Source organism: Ornithorhynchus anatinus, chromosome 2 (genome assembly GCF_004115215.2).
Source record: "Ornithorhynchus anatinus isolate Pmale09 chromosome 2, mOrnAna1.pri.v4, whole genome shotgun sequence".
Taxonomy (NCBI): Eukaryota; Metazoa; Chordata; class Mammalia; order Monotremata; family Ornithorhynchidae; genus Ornithorhynchus; species Ornithorhynchus anatinus.
In genome coordinates, this window is record NC_041729.1 from 72963838 (window position 1) to 72986950 (window position 23113).

The following is a 23113-nucleotide window of genomic DNA, read 5'->3' on the forward strand; positions in this document are numbered from 1 at the left end:
AACTCTGACCTCTCCTATCTTTTTCTGTTAAATGGTGCTTAGCCATACATCATCATCATTATTATTATCATTATTGTTAAGCATTTACTGTATGTCAAACATTGTTCTAAGCACTAGGTTGGGTACAAGACAGGTCAGGCACAGTCCCTGTCCCACATGGGACTCACAGTCTAAGTAGGAGGGAGAGAATGTGTTACTGTTTTTTGTCCCCTTGTGTTCTACTTTGCATTTGTCTCTCTGAATTTAATTATATTTTTCATTCTGTTTGAATTTTATTCCAAACTGTTGCTATCCTTCCCAGTTTGGTCTCATCTCCAAACTTGATCATGCTTTCAATTCTTTCATCCAGATTATCGATAAAAGTGTAGAAAAGGTTCAGGTCCAAGAACTGATCTCTGGAGGAAACCACTTCATAATGTTCTTCCCACACTGAGCCATTGGAATATACCATTTATTCTGACCATAAAGCTTCCTAGCAGCATTACAATTAACACCACATTTTTATGGCTTATTGATAAAGAGGATATTTGGAATGAAACGAGAAGGTCTGCTGAGTGTTCTCCCCTGTCTATATAACCTGCCATATAGACAGCTAAGATTACTGTGATCACAGTAATCTTTGTGATCTCCTAATCACAGATATATTAGCTCTCTGAGGGCACCAAAATGACTCAGAAATCACATTGAAAATGAATCCGCCTTCAACTACTATAAACGAAATGAACAAGCCTAGATTGTAAATAAGGCAGATCAACCAGCAAAAAATTACTGTGACAGAATTTATTCTTTGCAAAGCCATGTTAGTTGCATCATAGTGGCTCTCATTTTATTCTAGGTGATCAAATTTGATGTTGGATGTTTGTCCTATCAAACCAAATATCCCAGTTAGTGTGTAGAATTTACTGGTGTACAGATATGTGGGCTGTCCCTTGTCACCCCAAATTTGTTGTAGACCTGTGAAATATTTACCCTTCCAAATTCAATGAATTTTCAAATGGCTATGTGCACTGGAAAAGAAGTTTCAAGCTTTGTTCCCAAGCTAGCTACATCTCCTATCTAGCACTGGTTTCTCTGTTTCTGTTCTCACACCTTTGCTCCTTTTGCTCCCATTTGCCCTTAAGTTTTCTGTACAAATTCTGAGTTTAGGTAATGTGGTGCCTTAGACTCCTTTACTCTGAGGCTTTCTTTCCAGTGGTTCTTTGTTTTAGTGATCTAGGTTTATTAAACTGATTAGATTGTAAGGTTCTTGGTGGCAGGACCATGTTGTTTACTTCTTTTATTGTACGTTCTTAAGTCCTCAGTACAGTGCTCTGTCCCTCATAGGTATTAAATCAATACCGGTGATAATTTTGGGTTTCTTTTGTTCTGTGTTCTTTATAACCAACACAACCTAGGGCCTATTTTAGAGTGTGTTGTACTTTTAAAAATCTGCTAAGTGTCTGAAAACTTGCAAATTTTGGGACAGAGCTTGGTCAATTGTTCCCCACTCAAATGAAGTAGCCAAGAGCTTAGTTCTTACTCCCTAAGAGAGCAGTACAAAATTCTCGAGTGATAAACTCCATCTTATGAAATTAAAACAAAGCTGCATTATACTGCATCTCCCTTGATTAAAATTCCAGCATTCTTTAAAATACTTAAATTAAACTCAGAATACTTTACGAAGCTGGGTACAGAGAGTGTAGTGCTGCCCTGTACTTAAGATAATTTCTAGTCAAAATAACCAGCGTGTTCACAATTGCTTAAAGATACAGACTGTACACAATATGTTTATATTAAAAACAAGAGTGGGATGGGTCACAGAGGATTGCATTTTCATTATATAAGAGGTTATAACCGTAACAGCTCAATTTTTATTTAACTGTCAGAATTAACTTTCTGCTTTCACTGTCCTGTTATACAATTCATTAATGCAGCATGCCTCCATTTTTTGACATTAAAATGTTAAGGAATGTATGCTGATGCATTTTTGCATTTTCCTATTTCCCATACTGCAGTTTTGTTCCTCAATTTTTTCCCCCAATGAGCACAAGAAAAATGTCAAGGAAAAATCAGAGACATATTATTTCTGTTTGTTTTTTTAAAATCTGTGGTATATTATTTTCTTAAGCTATAGAAGTAAATGAATTATTGTTGCTGGTTGTTCTGCCGTATTTACAGTATGTTCATACATATTTACAATTGTTCATTTTGTTTATCGTAGTTGAAGGTGGATTCATTTTCAGATTGATTTTCAAGACACTTTGGTGCCCTCATAGGACTAGTATATGTGTGTTTAGGAGAAAGCAGAGAAATCCAGAGGATCCTCGTGATTGGAAAACACTTATCAATAAAATCCACTCTGCATTATACATTTACCCACTGTGTTAAGAGGATGTAAAATGACCTCAATATTTCTATGAGAAATACAGTTAACACTGTTATTTATCTCAGATGACAAGGTAGAAAATTTTGAATATGGGATTTTTTCATTCATCTGTTGGGGAGTACTAGTGCTTGGTTTACCCTTAATTTTTTTTTCCAATGGCTTAAATTACTGGAGTAGAAACTTTGCCCAGAATTTTGTAATTCCAAGGACCCATTTTATTTAGCTGAGCTGAACCTAAGGAGGAATGTTGGCGAGTGGGGGGTAAGGGGAGCGGGAGGAGTAGACCCAGAAAGGTTCTCTCATTTTACTGACCAAACAGAAAACACCCCTAAAAATGGTTGAGAAATTTTAGAAATGGAATCTCCCTCCCCCTCCTCCACACCTTCCACCCCAGATGGTAACTATCTGGAGTTTACAGTTCAGCAAATCAGTAACTGCCACATATGTCCCTACTTAACTTAAATACTAAATTCTGATTTGGGCTCTGGCTTTATTATAGCACTTTTGAACCAAAACTCTAGTCTAAAGTTTGCTGAAATGGACCTTTAATATTCCTGTATCATTAGTGCTATAGAGAAACATTTTTTTCTGCATTATTATAAAATGTATTTCATTTGACTTTTTTCTCCACTATTTAATAGTGTGATGTAGCATCATGTTAACGTGGCTTCTATCACCAGATAAGTAAAGGATCGTGGTTGCACATTGCTGGAAAGGTGTAAGTTATCTTGAATGCTTTTTGTTGTTGTTTCTAAAGAATTCTTACCCATTTCATAGTAGCTTATAGTCAAGACCCTTTCAGTAAAAATTTAAGCAATCTAATCAGTATTTTATGAGGTTGTTTGGAAAAAGCAGCAGTAGTGAGCTGTCCTACATTGTGTTTGGCTAAACTGTTTCCTTCTGTCCTTGTAAACTGCAGTTTGAAGTTATTGATTTTTTTTCTCCCCCAGCAAATAAAGGTTAATTTACCTCTCACTCCTGCCATAGGAGTGTTTTTTCTCTCTCTCTCTCTCTCTCTCTCTCTTTTTTTAATAAATTTGAACTAGATGAAAGTGCTGAGGACATTTCTAAAAAGGGGGAAGAATTTGATTACTGAATTTCTTGAGGTTTTGGGACTCTAAATGTTTTGTTGCTGCTGAGGCTGAGCAGAGGTAAGAACTCTGAACAAGGCAAAGGAAAAGGGGTGAGGAATATTTTCTGCTTATGATAGCTCTTTGTTGCTCTAAGAGAGAACACTTAAAGAGAGCAAGGTCACTTCATATGATTATGAAGTGCACTTGGTTCTTCCCTATTCGAGATGGAATAATAATAGTTTTTTGAATAAGAATCCAGGCATAATGGCATTGCATTTGTGGCTTCCTATTTTCCCCTTTCTCGTAGTTCCCTCCCCAGCAGATGCAATCAATAACCCACGTGGCTGGGTTTCTCCCCTTCTTTTCCAAGTTACAAATTTATTTCATTCAGAATTCTCTTTTCATTGGATTTGGTTGTTTTTTTCAGCCTCTCCTTTCACTCTGATCTGTTTTCACCTTCAGCCTCTGAAGAGTCCTTTTAGGATCTTGTTTTTGGTTGAAAATTCTGAAATCTCACTTTGCATTTTAAGAATTATTTCAGCTTCCATTTGAAACATTGGGTTGTACATATGTGATGAGGCATCTGTTTGGGTGACAGATGTCCTTTCCTGAATGGTGCTGTGTTCCCTTGTGCTTTGTTTATGGAATGATTGCTTCTAAAATAAATGATCTTAATCTCTAGTAAATTCAACATCTCTCCTTTTCTTTTTATGATGACAAGTTAGGCTGTAATTCCAATCATGAAATAATTTGTAAGATGTTTTTAATTGATTAAATATTGGCCTTTAAAAGTTGTACTGGAGTTTATGAGAGGATAAGTGTAGTCTGGGGGTATATGTTCTTTGGAGTCAATTTCATGGCTAGCTATGCTTTGTTAAGACTTTAGATTTCAAGCATCCATTTCTTTGCCACACATTCATATTCTCTTTTTATATAAAAAGCAGTAGTCAAGAAAGGGATGAAATCCTAAATTACTCTTTTTAAAAAGAATTAGAAACTGGCATAAGATTGATTTATCTAAAAAAAAATAGTCTGTTATGACATTTAATTGAGGCATTTGCAATAGGCACACAAAATTTGATTGCTCTTTGCAGAAGGACATGAATTGAGGTAAGAAGTTTGTACCGTAAAGGAGAATTGCTCCAGAAATATTGTAAGGAATTTGGCAGTAGTAACATCTAAAGAGTAATTTCCATTGAAAGAGTCTCAAAGCAATGAAGAGTGTCCCTCTGTTGGTTTGATAAGAGGAATAATCCTAAAGAAAAACATTGATTTCTAAATTTGTCATTTACTGGTTTTTGGCATAGAAGAAAAATGAATCAGACAATAAAATGTGCCAAAGCAACTGTTCTGTTATAGCAGTAAAATCAGTGTAAAGGAGTGTGCATGAGAACTAACAGGACTGAGTACTATGTGATTTAATTAACCAGGGATTGCGATTATTTAATGATAAGCCAGCTGCTGAGCCACCATATATTCAGTTAAATTTACCAAATTGTCTAACACAAGACACAGTCTATGGTTTTATGTATTGCATTGTGAAATTTCTAATGTGGTAGGGGAATTTTTGCCAGAGGAATGGAAGGAAAATTAGGAAAGGAAATGATTGTCCAGACATGGACATATTGATTAAGGGCTCATATATCTGAAATGCTCTTCAGATTTGCTTGAAACAGCCCCCTGAAAGAATCTTTTAAATTGCAAAACTTCTCTAATCTGAGACATTTGAATTACTGCTAAAGAGTTGTACTTTGTGATTTCCAAAGTTGTATTTTTTTGTGTGAAAATGTTTGGATAATATTGAACACAGCATCTTGGCAAATTGGTAGTAGTTTAAAGTGGATATTGACATATATGACTGAATTGGCTTGCCAAGAGAAGTTGTTTTGATCAGCACCTGTACAAAAAGATAAATACATTCAATTTTATTCATGAGGATGAAAGTTTGCTAGGCTATTTTGTTGGTATATCAGAACTATCACTCAGGTTGACAGGTTTAGTAATTGTTTCTTAAATTGGGGTCTGGCTAACAATGATAACGCTGAAGATTTCTGCAAGTTTGGATTGAGGTAGTGAGTTTCTTTTAAAGAGTTTGCCCATATTCTGCCTGTTTCTTTTTATTGAGCATTTATCAGTGGGCATGAGCGTCTTTTTTTTTTTTTCCTTTTTTGCTTATGAAGTAAGAATAAATGGATTTGAAGTTCTGGCAAACACCCACATGCTAAATCTTACTTATGGCTTCATTTTTTCTTATCTGGAGAAATTGTGATGCACCGTGTCTGTTCCAAAATGCAATGAAACTATAATTTTGAAATGCACTTTTTGAAAAGAAGAGGATCTTGTTGATTCTGTTTGTTCAAATCTCCTCAGTTATGCCAAGTCTGCTGACAAAGATTGCCACATCAATTTTTACCTGAACTGTCCTGGGCATGACTCCATTTTATTCTCCAATATTCTCCATTCATGAAAGCCCCCACGAATAGTTTACCAGTAAATGAATCCAAATTCCCTTTTCCCAGGTAAAATCCCATTCTGTAACCATAATTACCAACTGTATTCCTCAATATATTTTTAATTTATAATAAATGATTTATATGACATTTTCTAAATTTTTTTAAAATTTTCTGCCCTTTAACATACTTTCTCAATTATTCAGAGATGTACTTCCTGCTTACAAAGTGTAAAAGGTAGGGTGGTAGTTTTGCTAGCACCAAATTAATAGTAAGATTAAGACACAATTGACATTGAGGATATTTAAGCCTATAAATAACAACAGTGTTGCTTTGGTGTCCCAGTGATTTACCTTATTTATATAGAAAGATATGGTTATAAGTGTAACTTACCAAGTATTATTACATTTCTTCACACATTTTCATTTAGGTAAATTTGCCTTTATAACACTCAAAATGATACTTGGTTTAGAGGTGTTAATAAAGAAATGGTGAGGTTCTCAAATAGGATATTTTCCCTGGACTGAAGGTTGGTAACTAAAACATCTAAAAAGTCTTTAAAAATTGCATTTTAACAGAAATTCTCCATGTGGTGGACCATTTTTCTTTCTAGGCATTTTTGTCTTCACTAATTCAAAAACTGTTTGTATTTTGTATTTATCTCCTCCTTCTTTCTAATTACAGAAAGAAACCAGCTAATAGGTTTTGAATAAGCAAACCCCCCCCCCCCCCAATACTATTTCTTTGTTCCAATTTCAAAAACTCTTTTATCTCGTTTGAAAGCAGACACAAAGATTCTGCATGTTGCTGTGCAGTTGTGTGGAATATTGTTTTATTCCAGAGCCTTGTGTTGCCATGGACTCAGCTGCATGGCTTATTAACTCATCTGGTGAACTTTGACTTTCTGGTACTATGAGCTGTCAAGGCCCTGTCTGACATCAGAAGTATGTGACTCGAATGGGTGCAATCCATCCGCTGAATCAGCTTTTTTTAACTCCCTTCAAAATTATGAAAGCAGGTGTTAAGTCTCATTTTGAGAATTTATTGTTATCTGTTGGTGACACTTTAGAGACCACTCTGCTTACCCGCCTAATAGTCAAATGCAAGCTAATAGTCTGTCCTGACCATTGAAGCCTAAAATCCTGCTAATTCCTTCCCCTAATGAATAATCCCTTCCCTCTGCATGTGCTAAGACTGCAGAGCATCTCATTATGAGACATTCAGAGTAAGGTAAATTAAGATATGACTATTTGTACGGAAGCTTAGGTTTAAGAATGTTCATAATTTTATTTGCTGGCATATGGCAATGTATGTTGTGTTATTGGTTGGCTAAGAACAGTCACAGAACCACAGCTCCCTTTGGTTACTCTCTTGGCACTGCTTCCAGTTTGTAAAATAAATTGTCGGTTGTGCTCAAGGAGATTTGTATTTTGCAAACATTTAAGGTAGGAGTCTTGCTGCTTTAAGGGAAAGTAAGGTCATCATGAAGCCCAGCGCCAAATAGTTTCTTAGTTATTCTTCTTCATATGATCTAAATTTGGGGTGGCTGGTGGAACAAATTCTTGTGGATCATTTTTTTTTTCTTTTAAATTTCAACTTGTAGGAGAAGGAATAGTATCAAAAAAGATGAGGTGTTAAATAAATTGCAATAAACACCAGAGGACCTAAAATGTGTTATTCTCAAAGCTGCATGATTATTTTCTGTTGTGAAAGGTTAGCTTTTCAAATGCAAGGCTTAATTACTCTTCAGATGAATATTTCATTACAATTATTTTTTCATTTCATATACAAGTACATGCTTATTTTCTTCCCCATGTGGTAGACATTAGATATCAACAGTTTGAAATTCATTTGTTTCTTCCTCATTTCTACTCCATACATTTAAAAAGTATGAGAGAGTAGCGGGAAACAGGATTCTGGGTGGTTTTTTGTTTCATTTTGTTTTAGCACAAAGTAAAAGCAGTAACAGTTGGATATTTTTTTCTTAATGTTAGAGTTGTTGTAGCTTAGGATGAACACTCACACCACTGATATACTCATTTAGCTGTGCAAATTCTGGTACTTAAGTGGTATTTTTCTAAGCATATAAAGGTGGCTTTTCAACTCTGGAGCTCTCCATTTTCACCTGGACATAATAGATTACATTTGTTACGTCCTAAAACCACTAAACTTGCAGGGAAGGCAAAACCACTAACTTTGCAGGGAATGGCTATTTTAAAAATGGATGCTGACAAATGAAAACCTACTTCTTAGCTTTGCTGGTACACTAATTCTATTTATGAAAGACAGTTAATGAAAAAGCATTGTCTATACTCATCTATAAATGTTCACTTGTATGTAATGTGGGAAGTCTCTGGTTATCAACCATTCGATCAATGGTATTTATTGAGCGCTTAATGTGTGCAGAGCACTATATTAAACACTTGGTGTGTACCTTACAACAGCTCGTTGTAGGCAAGGAATGTGTTTGTTCACTGTTATATTGTACTCTCCCAAGGAGTTATTACAGCGCTGTGCACACTGTAAGCACTCATTAAATACAACTGAATGAATGAACATATTTAGCGCTGCATTCTCTATCCATAGGGAGCTTTCAGTCTAGAAGGGGGAGACATTAATATAAAGTGCAGTAGGGCTTAGGATAGGGTGAATATCAAGTTGCTTAAAGGGGACAAGTCTAAATGTCAGGGTGACACAGAAGGGACGGGGAGTGGGGAAATGAGGGCTTAGTTAGAGGAGGCCAGATGATGTGATATTCAAGAAGCCTTTGAAGGTGGGGAGAGTAATGGTCTCAGAGGGAGGACATGGGCAAGGGGCTGTATTGAGAATTAAAACCTTTTGGACTGATAGGTGCTTTGTAAGCCTGGAGCATAAATTTATTAAGTTTTTATTTGTATTTACCTTCAGTTTCTCAGAGAAGTTTGTGATAGTTTGTAGAAATTATGTATTTGAGTTTCCTTTTGATTACCCATGGCACTGCTTCCAAAGTATAGAAAAGCACTTGTATTGAAAATTGAAATATTTTTGAGTATTTTGATCCTAAACCTTGGAGGAAAAACTTACATGACTATGTTTCTTTAGAATGTCAATCTATTCAGTCACATCCGAGTCCATGAAGTCTACTCCTTTATTCATTCTATGTCCCTTTCCCTAGCACTTAGAAGAGTGTATGCAATAGTTGTTCAATAAATGCTATTTTTTATTTTTGATATAATCTTCAGGTGATAAAATTAAGCAAAGATAAGATTTTTAATTTACATCTCTAGTCTGAAAGCTCATTGTGGGCAGGGAACATTTCTACCAACTGTGTTGGGCTCTCCCAAGTGCTTAGTAATAATAATAATAATAAGAGTGATATTAAGTGCTAACTCTGTGCAAAGCACTGTACTAAGTATAAGGAAGATAGATAATCAGGTCCCAAATGAGCCTCAAAGTCTTAAAAGGAGGAAGAACAAGGTATTGAATCCCCATTTAGCAGATGAGGGAACTGGGGCCCAGAAAAGTGACTTATCCAAAATCACACAGCAGATAAGAAACGAGGATTAGAACTCTGACAGAGTAAAAGCTCAATAAATGCCATTAATGATGATCTGTACAGGGACCATATGATAGACTCACCTTTGCATTTCTTTCCATCAAATCATGTCATTTTCCCTGTATATCTTTTTTTTTTTGGTGTTCCTTTAATAAAATTGTGTGTTTTTTTAAGGTCAAATCCTACAGCTAACTTTCTTACTTAATATGACACTTAAATGTAATCATTAGAATGGACTAAGAACATAGTATCAATTTCTTGTTGCCTAAACAATTATAAATTGAGCTCATTTAGGACTGGGAATGTGTCTGCTAATTCTGTTGTATTATAGTCTCCCAAGTGCTTAGTACAGTGATCTGCACTTGGTAAATGCTCAATAAATAGCACTGATTTTAAAGCACATAGCTAAATTTTGCTATTTTTCAGTAAGTTGTATTTGGGTGCTTATTATGTGCAGTGCACTGTACTAAGCGCTTCGGAGAGTACATTATTACAACATAGCAGACACATTCCCTGCCCACTGTGAGATTCCAGTCTAGAGGAGGCCCAGAGCAGGTCACTTGAGGAGGCCCTTTCCTACTTTTTTTCCCTGCTGCACCCAAGGAGCCAACCAACCGCATTCCCACTTTGTCCCACTCCTTGGTAAGAGTTGATCAGTCAAGAAGAGAGCATATGAGGCAAGAATTGCTGAGATGATTCTTAGGATGTGGGTTTCTTCTGGGGCTCTTTGACCCACGGAGTTAATCGCTGAAACCGAACTGGGTAATTAAAGCTTGTTTCCCTCCCCAGCATACCCAACACTATTTTTGAAGTGATTTTATTTGAAATAGTTGAAATAGTTTATTTGAAATAGTTGAAGTAGTTGAAATAGTGATTTTATTTGGGAGAATGGGGAGGGAGAAATTCAGGCACAATTCAAGTACAGATAGCTCTGAGTCCTTTTGCTAAGTTATCTCATTCACCACCACTTTCATTCATTCACTCATATTTATTGAGGGCTTACTGTGTGCAAAGCACCACCTCTGTCCCCAGTTCACGTGCTAGGCTAATAGTGGCAGCATTTTCTCCACAATTCTTGGGTTTTAATTGCATTAAGTTGGTAAGATTTTTACTTTCAGTTGTTGAGATAAAAAAAGTATGTGCTGAGCCATGCATTTAGCCAAGCTACCTACTGTCCTTCAGTTGCTAATCTGTCCTTCCGTTGAAGGTAATGGGGGGGTGCCACAATCAGGGAGGACCCCTACACTCTTCTATCAAAGGAGATTTACAGATTTTTAAATCATTAATCATCATAGCAATGCAGGTTATTAGGTGGTTAGTTTTATCCTTGAGAATAGACATACAAAGAGGTTATTAAATCCTTTGCCACCGGGCATTTGTTATACTCTGGAAATAGTCATGATATTGTATGTTCAGACCTTCATCTGAGTAGTGGATGTCATTTTTTGTATGGGGGTTGTGGGTGAATAGGAAAGCTATATGAAAAAAATATAATCGAAACATTGCTTACATTTTTCACGTTAGAAATATTCAGGTGTCTGACAGAAATGCCAGTAGTTTCAATCTGTTCCAACCTGTTGCTTTGATATCTGATGCCACATTCATTAGCACTATATCATTTTTTTATTAACCCTCATAAAACTGATATTTTTATATAAGCATTTTGGATTTTATAGTTTTTTTTTTTACATACTCCTTACCACTGGATTTACTAGTTATTATTTGGGTAAGGACTGGTTTTCATGAATTTTTCCAGTTATGTGCACAAAGAACATCAAATTGTCCTGGACATGGTTTATCTTCGTATTTTTCCATTTCCAGTTGGCACATTCAGCTAGAATTTTCTGAAGACAAATTTGTCAAAAGAATTCAGAGAAATTATAGTAGCCCTCCAGTTGTTGTTTTTTAATTTTTTTTAAGTTTTTGTAACATTATTGGCTGCTTCATGTAATATAGTGTTGTTGGTAATAGTACAGAGATCTCTCTCTTATCCTGTTATAAATTCAATTTTAATCTTACAAACCCATGCCAATTTTCATACCAAAATGATATTCTCTAAAACTGACCATAATGGCTCTACTTACTATTGCTATTGTAAGGAGAGTTTTCTGAAATATCAGAATTACTTTCCCCCCTTCTCCAGAAAAGGGCAGGAAGAAGCACTCATCAGGGCTTGAGTGTGTTTTGTGTATGTATGTATATAACAGTAATAATAATAGTGCTATTCAAGTACTTTGTAGCAAGCACTGTACTAAGAGCTGATAGATACAAGATAATTGGGTCCCACATGGGTCTCAAAGTAGGAGGGAGAACAGGTAATGAATCCCCATTTTGCAGTTGAGGGAACTGAGACCTGTAGAAGTTAAGTGACTTGCCCAAGGTCACTCAGAGCCAAGACTGGAACCCAGGTCCTGACTCCTAGGCCATGCCCTTTCCACTTGGGCACGTTGATTCTTTGCATGTTATTGTACTTGTGAATTTGGCAGATGGCTTTTAATATAATGAAGAAACTTAGAGCCCAAGAAAAATAAATCCAACCTTACTCTTTCCTCAGACGATGACTGATTCCATTGAGAAACAGTGAGAACCTTATTTGGCTTGTGTGGACCAATCATAATTTGTTAGTGCCTGATAGACATTTGCCTAAATCAGAAGTTCAAGAAAAGTCATTTAATATGTCTCTTTTTTGCCTTTTGATTCAAAGGTATTTACTTAACTGTTAGATGGTCAAAAAATAAACCCACATTGTCAGAATCATTGAAATTGTAAGCTCTTCAAGGACAGGAACCATGTCTCTTACTGTTTTTGTACATTTCTATAACAGCCCAGTTCACTTCCTTCAGTAAGTGTTCAATTTAGTACAGTGCTAAGCGCTTAGTATAGTGCTCTGCACATAGCAGGTGCTCAATAAATACAATTGAATGAATGAATAATGCCCTTTGGTACTTATTTTGTGTGTCTTCATGTTGAAAATAGGTATTTGTGGTAAACTGAATTCATCAAGACTTGGGAGTGTTTTGTGTATGTGCATATATAATAATAATAATAGTGCTATTTAAGTGCTTACTTTGTACTAAGCACTGTACTGAGGGCTGGAGTTGGTTAAATGCATGCAAAGAGCAATAACTTATTAGGAAATGCTAATGTTGGTTAGATTTTCTTCATGTGTGCAAGTGTGGCTGAAAAGACCTAGGTACCACCAATTTTTATTCCACACTGGACAGTCATAAAGCCAGTCCTTCGTTTTACTCTTATGTGTGCTACATCTCTTGGGCCCTTTGGCTTTTGTGATTTTAAGTTCATTGGTCAAAGAGGATAACCTGTTCACTACAAGACTCACCCACCTGATACTTTTGTCTCTTAGCAGTCTGCTGCAATTCTTTGAGAGTGTGCTTAATTATGTCTTTTAAACATTTGATCTGGCTTCCCCCTTTTGCTTATCCCTGTTTCACTTCACCCTACAGCACCTGTTTGGGTAGCATGTGGTCATATGCTTCACATGCTGCTGAATTTAGTGCCATCCAGGGCTTCATTACAGGTGATGGTCATGAGAAAATCCACAGCCAGAGAAGTTTTCTCAGTTAAATACTTATTGGCCCCTATAAGCTACATATTGCCTTGTAGTTTGGTATAAAGCTTAATGTCCAGTTTTCTCCCAACTTTGTTCAGTCTTCTGAAATTTCTTACCACTTTGTCTGTCTATTTATTCCTGCCTAGAGAGCAAAACTAGCTGATGCAGTAAGATGTTCGTTTCTGATGAAAATCAATTCATGAGTGAAGTGGATGAGAAACAATGTGGCCTAGTGGATAGAGGTTGGGCCTGGGAGTCAGACAGACCTAGGTTCTAATCCCCGCTCTGCCACCTATCTGCTGTGTGACCTTGGGCAAACGACTTCACTGCTCTGTGCCTCAGTTACCTCATCTGTAAAATGGAGAATAAGACTCTAAGTTCCATGAGGGATAGGGACTGTGTCCAACCACATTAGCTTGTATCTGCTGAGCACTTAGAACAGTGTTTGGCAAATAGTAATGCTTAACAAATGCCATTTTTTTAAAAAAAGTGTTGAGGTGCGAGCTGGTAATGTGACTTGAGGATTTTTAAAAGAGGAATTCAAGTGCTTATTATGTGCCAGGCACTGAACTAATAGCTGGAGTAGGTTCAAGCTAATCAGGTTGGTTACAGTCCATATCTACCATATAGGGCTCACAGTCTTAATCCCTAGTTTACAGATGAGGTAATCGAGGCACAGAGAAGTTTACTGTCTTGCCCAAGGTCATATAACAGACATAAGGCAGAGCTGTGTTCAGTTCCTATACTGTGTTATCACTAATACTTTGGGTGGCTTCATGCCTTGGTGCTTCCAGAGCACAGTCAGAAGGACACAACTGTTCCAGGATGACTATCTGAAATACTTTCCATCTTGCTCAAAGCTTGTTGAATTGGAAAATATTCCGGAAGTGTCAAACACAGGAAGCAGCATGGCCTAGTATAAAGGTCATGGGCCTAGGATTTAGAGGACATGGGTTTTAATCCCAGCTCCACCGGTTGCCTGCTTTGTGAACTTTGGCAAGCCACTTAACTTCTCTGTCCAGTTTCTTCTGTAAAATGGGGATCCACTGTCTCGTGCATATGTCTGACCTGTTCATCTTTATCTACCCAAGCCTTATATGCCTGGCACATAGTACTATCACAAATATTATTATAAACACATGTTCACATACGGGCTTTCAGATCACTCATATTTTCAAGAATGACATGAGAAGCAGTGCTGCCTGGTGGATGTAGTAGCATGAGCCTGGGAGTCAGAAGGACCTGGGTTGTATTCCTGGCTCTGTCACTAGTCTGCTGTATGATCTTGTGCAAGTCATTGAACTTCAGGACCATCAGTAGTGGTAGTTCTCATTGTTTCCAATTCTTTCTCTTTGTGTATTTATCCCTTCTTTTCTCTCTCTTTCACTATGCCTTCCTTCTCCTGCTTCATTCATTCAATAGCATTTATTGAGCGATTACTATGTGCAGAGCATTGAACTAAGCTCTTGGTTAGTTACAATTCGGCAACAGATAGAGACAATTGCTGCCCAATGACGGGCTCACAGTCTAAACAGGGGAGACAGCAAAACAAAACAGAACAAAAAAAAGCAAGACAACATCATCAAGATAAATAGAATCAAGGGGTTGTACACCTCATTAATAAAATAAGTAAGGTAATAAGTAATATATACAAATGAGCACAGTGCTGAGGTGAGGGGAAAGGGGAGGACCAGAGGGAAAGGGGGGCTCAGTCTGGGAAGGTGTCTTGGAGGAGGTGAGCTCTCAGTAGGGCTTTGAAGCGGGGAAGAGAGTTAGTTTGGTGGACATGAGGAGGGAGGGCATTCCAGGACAGCGGTAGGACATGGGCCACGGGTCGATGGCAGGATAGGTGCAAACGAGGGACAGTGAGGAAATGAGCGGGAAAGGAGCAGAATGTATGGGGTGGGTAGTAGAAAGAGAGAAGCTAGGTGAGATACGAGGGGGCAAGGTGATTGGCTTTGAAGCCAGTAGTGAGGAGTTTTTGTTTTGTGCGAAGGTTGATTAGCAACCACTGGAGGTTTTTGAAGGGGAGTGACATGCCCAGAGTGTTTCTGTAGGAAGTTGATCTGGGCAGCAGAATGAAGAATAGATTGGAGTGGGGAGAGACAGGAGGAAGGGAGATCAGAGAGGAGGCTGACACAGTAATCCAGTCGGGATATTATGAGAGCTTGTACCAGCACGATAGCCGTTTGGATGGAGAGGAAAGGGCAGATCTTGGCGATATTGTAAAGGTGAGACCAGCTCATGTTGGTGACAGATTGGATGTATGGGGTGAATGAGAGCACTGAGTCAAGGATGACACCAAGGTTGCGGGCCTGTGAGACTGGAAGGGTGGTAGTAACATCCACAGTGACAGGGAAGTCTGGAAGAGGACAGGGTTTGGGAGGGAAGGTGAGCTCAGTTTTAGGTATGTTGAGTTTTAGGTGGCAGGCAGACATCCAGGTGGAGACGTCCTGGAGGCAGGAGGAGATAGGAGCCTGGAGAGAGGGGAAGAGAACAGGGGAGGAGATGTAGATTTGGGTGTCATCTGCATAGAGATGGTAGTTGAAGCCATGGGAGAGAATCAGTTCACCAAGGAAGTGAGTATAGATGGAGAACAGAAGAGGGCCAAGAACTGACCCTCCCTTTCTAACAGTTTCTTCCACCTCTTCCATCTGTTCATTTTTTTCTGCCTGGCTCTCCTACTAGTGGAGCTCCTCCTCCAGTTCTGACTATTGTACACAAGTGTGAGTAAAAATTAAAAGGGATTTAAGATGACAGAAGGCTGAGTAACTAATAGGGTTATAGACATAGAGGGCAACAAGTGATGGGACAAATGGAGAAAACATTAATGGAGGGATGTATAATTTTTCCACTCTGAAGCCTCACAATTTGGAAGGTCATGTTCAGTCTTGGTTTCTGGAAAAAAGAGTTTGGCGCATTTGCTTAATGTAAAAGTGTCTCCCCTTCATCACTGATCAAAAATTAATCAAAAATTGTGTTAACTCTATGTTGTCCATATATAGTTACTAATATGCATATAATAAATTTGGTATTTGTTAAGCACTTACTCTACGCCAGGCTCTGTTCTAAGCACTGGGATGGATACAAGCGAACGGGGTTGGACACAGTCCCTGTCCCACGTGGGGCTCACAGTCTCAGTCCCCATTTTACAATGAAGTAACTAATGCATAGAGAAGTCAAATGACTTGTCCTGGGTCACATAGAAGACGTGGCACATCAGGAATTAGAACCTATGACCTTCTGACTCCAGACCAGTGCCCTATCCACAGTGCCATGAAGAAGTTCTTTAGGAAAATTTTAAGTTCCTTCTTAAGTTGCCAGTCTGAAAGTCCAAATAAGACATTTAATATCTGGATACATTGCAGGATGAGTTACCCAGCATTTCCGGGCTAAGAGGACCCTGCCTGAGAAATCAAATTTGGAACTTGTCATTTTGAAATGCTATTTTAAAAACAGTGGTTTGAAGGTAGGATGATCAGCTACAGTATCTTGTGGTGACGATTAGATTTATTATCGTATGAATTTGAAACCTTAAACTTAACTTGCTGAGCATGAACCCTTGTGTTTCTCTGGGAAATCCCTTGTTCTTCCTCTTGTGACCTCAAGAGTTAAAACAGGTTTCTGATGTTCAACAGCATCATGCCTCAGAGGCCTGTAAAAACAAGAAACAGGATTGATTACTCCTCCTAAAGTCCTCGAGACTTATTAAAACAACAAAATCATGGCGACAGCATAGGAATTCTGGTAAAATCATTTATATGTCTTAAAAGGTTTGCGGTGGTGTTGTAGAAATAAGTACTTACAAGAAGAGGCTTTTTTTTCCAACCTAAAGTTCTGACTCTTCCTTATTAAAATGTCTCATTTCAAGAAATGAAAGCATTCAGGAATCCTGTTTCCCTTTGGCACACTCTACTGTAACTAAATAAAATGGATTTTTTTTTTAAAGGACAAATTTTTATAATTTGTTTCGTTTGGAATCCGGGAGAATTGGAATTGTTAAGAATAGCCAACAGCATGACAGTATCATTGTAAAAGTGAGCTAAAATCATTCCCAAGTGAATTTAGTTCTTGGACCCAACTTATATGCCTATAAATAGTAAATTAATAAAAAAGAATGGGATCTAAGTTTAATCGGTTATCAGGTACATAAATATTTATTTCTCCACATACACAAAACAGTTCTCACTTTTCTTGGCACCAGAACATTTGTTTTGATTTGTAAAGGGCAAATGGACGGAAAGACACTGAAAATTTCTTCCGTTAGATATTGTAGTGTGCTGGAAGTAAGAAAGAAAATCTGATTTTTGTATTGTGCATTTTTCTCCCTCCAGCACTATTCTTTATTTAGCATAAATGGGAATTAGTTTATTCACCTTACTGCCCTGAAAAACAACCCACTTTCTGTGGTGCATTCCAGTCAATCAATCAATGATACTTATTGATTTCTTACTGTGTGCAGAGCACTGTACTAAATGCTTGATGTCTCTCATTTCATCTGGTTCTCCCATAATGCATGTTAAGAAACATGCACTATGCTCACTCCAACCTGAAGCCAGACATATGCACCCAATAATTTCTTCTGAAATCACTGCTCGCTGTATCCAGAAGTATGTTGTCAGGAGAATGCTTCCTAATTCTACCATCACATTCCCTCCCAAACAAATAGGTGAAACACCTATCCTTTTAGAACTGAGTATATTTCTAAAACTCAAATTATTTTTAAATCCTTTCCTCACTTTATAGACGCTTCTCTGCTTGAGAAAAAAGCCTGGAATGTATGCATCTATGATTGCAATTGAAAGGAGAATTTTTTCAAATACTGCTTGACTGTCTATTCTGATTAGTTGTGGCATGACCTGAACAGAGGTTCTCTCTGTAACTGTACAGCATTTCCTTATGGAACATTTTCCCTCCACATTTTGCCAGGTTAATTTAGACATGATTTCCCAGAGGGTACCTGTCTTGGAAAATTATTTTGTTCATTCAGGGACTGACAATGCCAGGATGTTGGAAAGAAGAGAGAAAGAGATGTGAGGGTTTAATAGGGGATGAGGTAAAAAGTGTATTATAGTTCTGAATGTCAAGGTACATCATGGATATATTTGATACACATAACCATCCGCTCCTCCCGCCTTCTCTTTGTAATTTCGGTAAGACTCCAGGACAGATTGACTACAACAGTGTAGTTTTTTAAATGTTTTAAATCTTCTGGGAGCTTTAACTTACAGCATTGTAATCACAATGCCTTATGAATCTTGAAATTATTATTCATACTTCTTAGGGTCTCCCATAGGAGGCATTAGAGACTCTTATTTTTATATAGTGTCCCATTTAAAAAAACAGAGACTTAAGGTTATCAGATAGTTCGGATAATAAATAAGTCTATATGCTAAGCTTCCATAAGAAGGCTACTTGCAGGCGAAGCCATGGAGAAAAGTGTCATTGTTCTGCATAGGACTGGAGAAGTTGATGAGTAACTGAGCTTCATTTATTTGAGACAAATGAAAGTGTTCCTTATTAAGCCAAGTAAAATAGACCAAAATTCAACTTATTTTTTTGCTTCTTTTTTCCTAGCAGGAGAAAATATCTCTCCTGAAATTCAGATGCAAAAACTACAGAGAAATGGTTATATGAGTAGCACCTGTCTTGAAACTGGTCTCTAGTTTGGTGTGACATGTCTTTTTGTAACTGTAGAGAATTGGGATCACCTGCAACAGCAAAGGATAGGGTTATTTTTATGTCTCAAAACAGAAGAAACTGAGCTTGATTATAATTACAATAGAAAGGAAAGCCTGGTGTTTTCCTATCTGTATAAAGACCATTGCAGTTATTATGGTCACATGCATTGGGTCAGAACTTTTTAAGTTCAAAGAGACAGGAGTGATTGGCAAGACTAAGCTCCCAAGAAACCCTTATAAGTCACAAGCTATAACCTCCTTTTCTACAAATGAAATGTTTCCAACAGAAAGTGGGTTGTTTTTCAGGGAAGTAAGGTGAATAAACATCATCTAAAAAGTGATGTTTTGGTCAAATGGTTCATGTATAAGGGGGCCCTTACCAAACAGGGATTGTGCGTATGTTAGAAATGGTTTTGAGAGCCTAGAAATTGGTATTGGATTTGAATCAGCACCAGACAGCTCTCACTGTGCTAAACAAACATACGAGAGGTGAATGCTCTACAGTTCGGGGGTGATGTTTGGGGAAGTGTATACTACTAATTCCCTCTCAGACACTGCTTTGGAATTCAACTGTGAAATCAGTAGGTTTGCCGTCTTGCCAGATGACATTTTAGATCCCTAAATATACCTCTCCACTCTGCTGTTTACCCTCGAGGCGTTGAAGCTCACTGTGGGCAGGGAATGTATCTGTTCATTGTATTGTACTCTCCCAAGTTAGTACCATGCTGTGCATGCAGAAAGCTCTCAGTAAATAGGATTGACTGACTGACTACCCAGAGTCCAAGTTGGCAGTATGATACAGAGACTGCCCAGCAACACCCATATTCATTAATTCATTCAGTTGTATTTATTAAGCACTTACTGTATATAGAGCACAGAGCACTGTACTAAGTACTTGGGAGAGTACAGTATAACAATAAAAAGACACATTCCCTGCCCACAATGACCTGTCCGTCTTATAGACTAACTTGCTGCGGGCTGGCAATGTGTCTACCAAATCTGTTGTACTCTGCTCTCCCAAATACTTTGTATAGTGCCCTGCACACAGTAAGTGCTCAATAAATACCATTGATTGATTTATACGGATGTCAAGCCAGTTAAGAGGTAAGCAAGATAGTTATTCGGTCAAAAAACCTTGTGTGGCCTCAAACAACTTCCAGACCATCTGTATAAATTATGACTAAACCAATCAGTTTTAAATCCCATTTGAATTTGAATGAAAACTGAAATTGTATGTTCCTGTAAAAAAACACTTGGATTAAAGATTCTGTGTCCAATTGCGCATTGGTTTTGTTACATGCAGACAGAGTCAGCATGTAAATACATTTTAGGAAGGAGAAATCTAAGGTGATAATCTAATTAAAAGGCATATTGTATTTATAGGTAGCCAGTAACATCTGACAGTATAAAAAGGAGTGAGTCTCTTTTGTAAAACCCAAGTGGGATGAAATTTCTTTAGAGATGCATCATCATTTCTATCCATATGTAACTCAAGCTGTTTGCATCAATTCTGTGCAGTAAGCTTTTTGAAATACATAAGTAACAAATACTATTTATTTAAATCAATTTATGTCCTTCATCCAGGGAGTGACTGACTTAAGCATCCATGGTGGAAAAAACACGTGCGCGTGCACACATTCCCCCCCCCCCCCCGCCCCTTTCATTTACACATAATATGGATTTAGAGAAAGCGGTTCTTCATTTCTAAAATGACACTGGTAATGATGACATGCTGTCCATTTTGCATGCCAGTGTGACTGAAAGAGACATTGTCAGCCCAGCAGTTCCTTTGTGCAATATTTTCAAATAAAAATAAGTTTATGTTACACCAGTGGATTTGCCCCTCATTAGAACTGATTCTGCTGTGGGATCTACCTGCTATCCTGAGCTTTGCCAGTCCTTTACTTAGAGAAATCAATCTCTCTCCTGTTATATGTTTCACAGGTCTCCCAAAGCTTCACTGCTGTCTACTGTTTACAAAACACTGTACTGAGAGTAACTTATCCCCATCCATGTCAGATTGGGAATAAAAACTGCTCCAATGCACTCTCAGACTTCCATCAATCAATCATATTTATTGAGCGCTTCCTATATGTAGTGCACTGTATTAACAGCTTGGGAGAGTACACTATATAACATAGTTGGTAGTCACGTTCCCCACTCACAAGGAGTTTAGAGTCTAAAGGGGGAGACAAACGTTAATATAAATGAATTCATTATGGATAAGTATGTAAGTGCTGTGGGACTAAGGGAGGGGTGTGAGAGCAACGCAGAAGAGAGTGGGAGAAGAGGAAATGAGGGCTTAGTCAGGGAAGGCCTCTTGGAGGAGATACGCTTCTCCATCACTTCCAAGGGAAGCACCTTCCCTCTTACTGACAAGAGTCCCTGCTCCTGGCATAGTCCCATGCACTTTCAGACACCTCCAGCCCCTCTGAGACTTTGAGCCTATTTTGTGTATTTATTTGTGTTGCATTTTAATGTTTAATCACTCCTAATGTCTGTTTCCAATCCTTTCTCCCCACCTAAACTCTTGGATTGTGAGCCTCCTGAGGCACAGGGACGATGTCTAATTCCCCCCTATATATTTTCTCCCAATGCTTAGTTCAGAGCTCTGCACAGGGTAGGCATGTACTAGCTCTAGGCATAATCCCTGCCATCAAGGGGCTTAGAGTTTAGCAGGTGAGAAAGTCACAAAATAGACACAGGAGGAAGAAGTACTTATAGCAGAGTATTTAAATAGATATGCAGAAAAGTAGTAAGGGCTCAGTGCCATTAATTAAAAAGTTCAATGAGAGTTTTGAGTGCAAAAGTGCATTAATGAAAGATAGGAAGAAAAAGTGTTTGGGGAAAATTTTCAGCAGCAGGTGAGATTTCAGAAGGAATATGAAGATGGGGGTGAGCCATGGGTCGGATATGGGAGAGTTGGGAATGCGCCATAATGAGAATGTGAACTAATGGGCAGCAGGGAGTGTGAGCTAGGGATTTATAGGAGAAGGGAGTGGATCAGAAAGGCAAAGTGAGCTGATAGAGAGACATTAAGCCAGTAGTTAGGAGTTTGTTTTGGAGAGGAATGGATAGACATTGAAGGCTTTACTTTGAGACTGTGTTTCATCTGCACTCAGTACAGTGCTCTGCACACAGTAAGCGTTCAATTAATGATCTGGTAGAAAAACAAGTTTTTTAAGCCTACAAAAGTGGAACATTGTGAAATTCAAGCTATCCTTCCCCCAAACCATCAAGCATCTCAGGGCGCCCTTGGGAACAGTACATTTCCATTGGTTTTATTGTGGGCATGTGTGTACTTTTTAGAGTGCTTAGGACAGTGCTCAGTGCTTACAACAGTGCTTGGCACATAGTAAGCACTTAACAAATACCGTCATAATTATTATTATTATTATATTCTTTAGTATGCACATTTATTCCCCAAATTGGAAGTACTTTCTGTTTTCCTACTAGACATGAAGTCTGCGTGGATTCCCCTGTCATGCACACAGCAAGTGCTCAATAAATACCATTGATTTGATTGTAATCCCAGATCTTACCTCAGAAAGAGAATGCAGGGATTCCCATTGATCCTCAATTCTTTGTAATTGAAGTGAGGATGCAATGTTTGGTGTGGACAGAGGAGCCACTAAGCCTCTTGAGGCCTATGTCTTACTGAGAGTTCGTGTAAAACTCTCCCAAATGTACATGTTGCAGCTGTGCAGGTGAAAGATTGAGAAACTGTGTGATCGAGTTTGGGAAATAACCTGTGGGATTGTCAGACATTTTTTCCTGAAGAAAGTGTATTATGTAACCCACCAATTTACTGTAAAACTCAAATTATTCTCTTCTTAATAATAATAATAATGTTGGTATTTATTAAGCGCTTACTATGTGCAGAGCACTATTCTAAGCGCTGGGGTCGACACAGGGGAATCAGGTTGTCCCACGTGGGGCTCACAGTCTTAATCCCCATTTTACAGATGAGGGAACTGAGGCACAGAGAAGTGAAGTGACTTGCCCACAGTCACACAGCTGACTAATGGCAGAGCTGGGATTCGAACCCATGACCTCTGACTCCAAACCCCGTGCTCTTTCCACTGAGCCACGCTGCTCCTTCAGTGGGTCTTGGTTCATCTGAGCCAATCAACCAAAAACCTTTTCCTTTCTTAGGTCATATTACTGACAAAGTCTAGTTGCCCTGACAAGGAATATCATACAGCAATCTGACTCGGCTTTAAGCTCTGCATATACTCTCTAGGGGAGAAATTACCCATCCAAATGCTGGGTGGTTGACAGGCAAGGAGGCTGCTGCAGCAAGTTTATATTCTCTTTCACCTGGGCTCTAAGCACTGAAAATAACTCTTCGCAGTGTTTCAGTTTGAGTTCTGTAATGACTGGGAGCATGAGGGGTTTGGAAACAAACACCTGTCTCTGTCTCTTTATGTCCTCCCTC

At 38.2% G+C, this 23113-nt stretch overlaps 1 protein-coding gene and 1 long non-coding RNA gene across 2 annotated transcripts in view; one reads left to right on the forward strand and one right to left on the reverse strand.

Moving 5' to 3' along the window:
- The window catches only part of ARID1B (AT-rich interaction domain 1B), a 514902-nt gene that overhangs the window by 195381 nt on the left and 296408 nt on the right, over positions 1–23113 (forward strand).
- LOC114809053 overlaps positions 16490–23113 on the reverse strand; it is a 28594-nt gene continuing 21970 nt past the window's right edge. The window contains exon 3 of the long non-coding RNA XR_003756812.2: positions 16490–16649. This is a non-coding gene — a long non-coding RNA (uncharacterized LOC114809053). The remainder of the gene's footprint in view (positions 16650–23113) is intronic.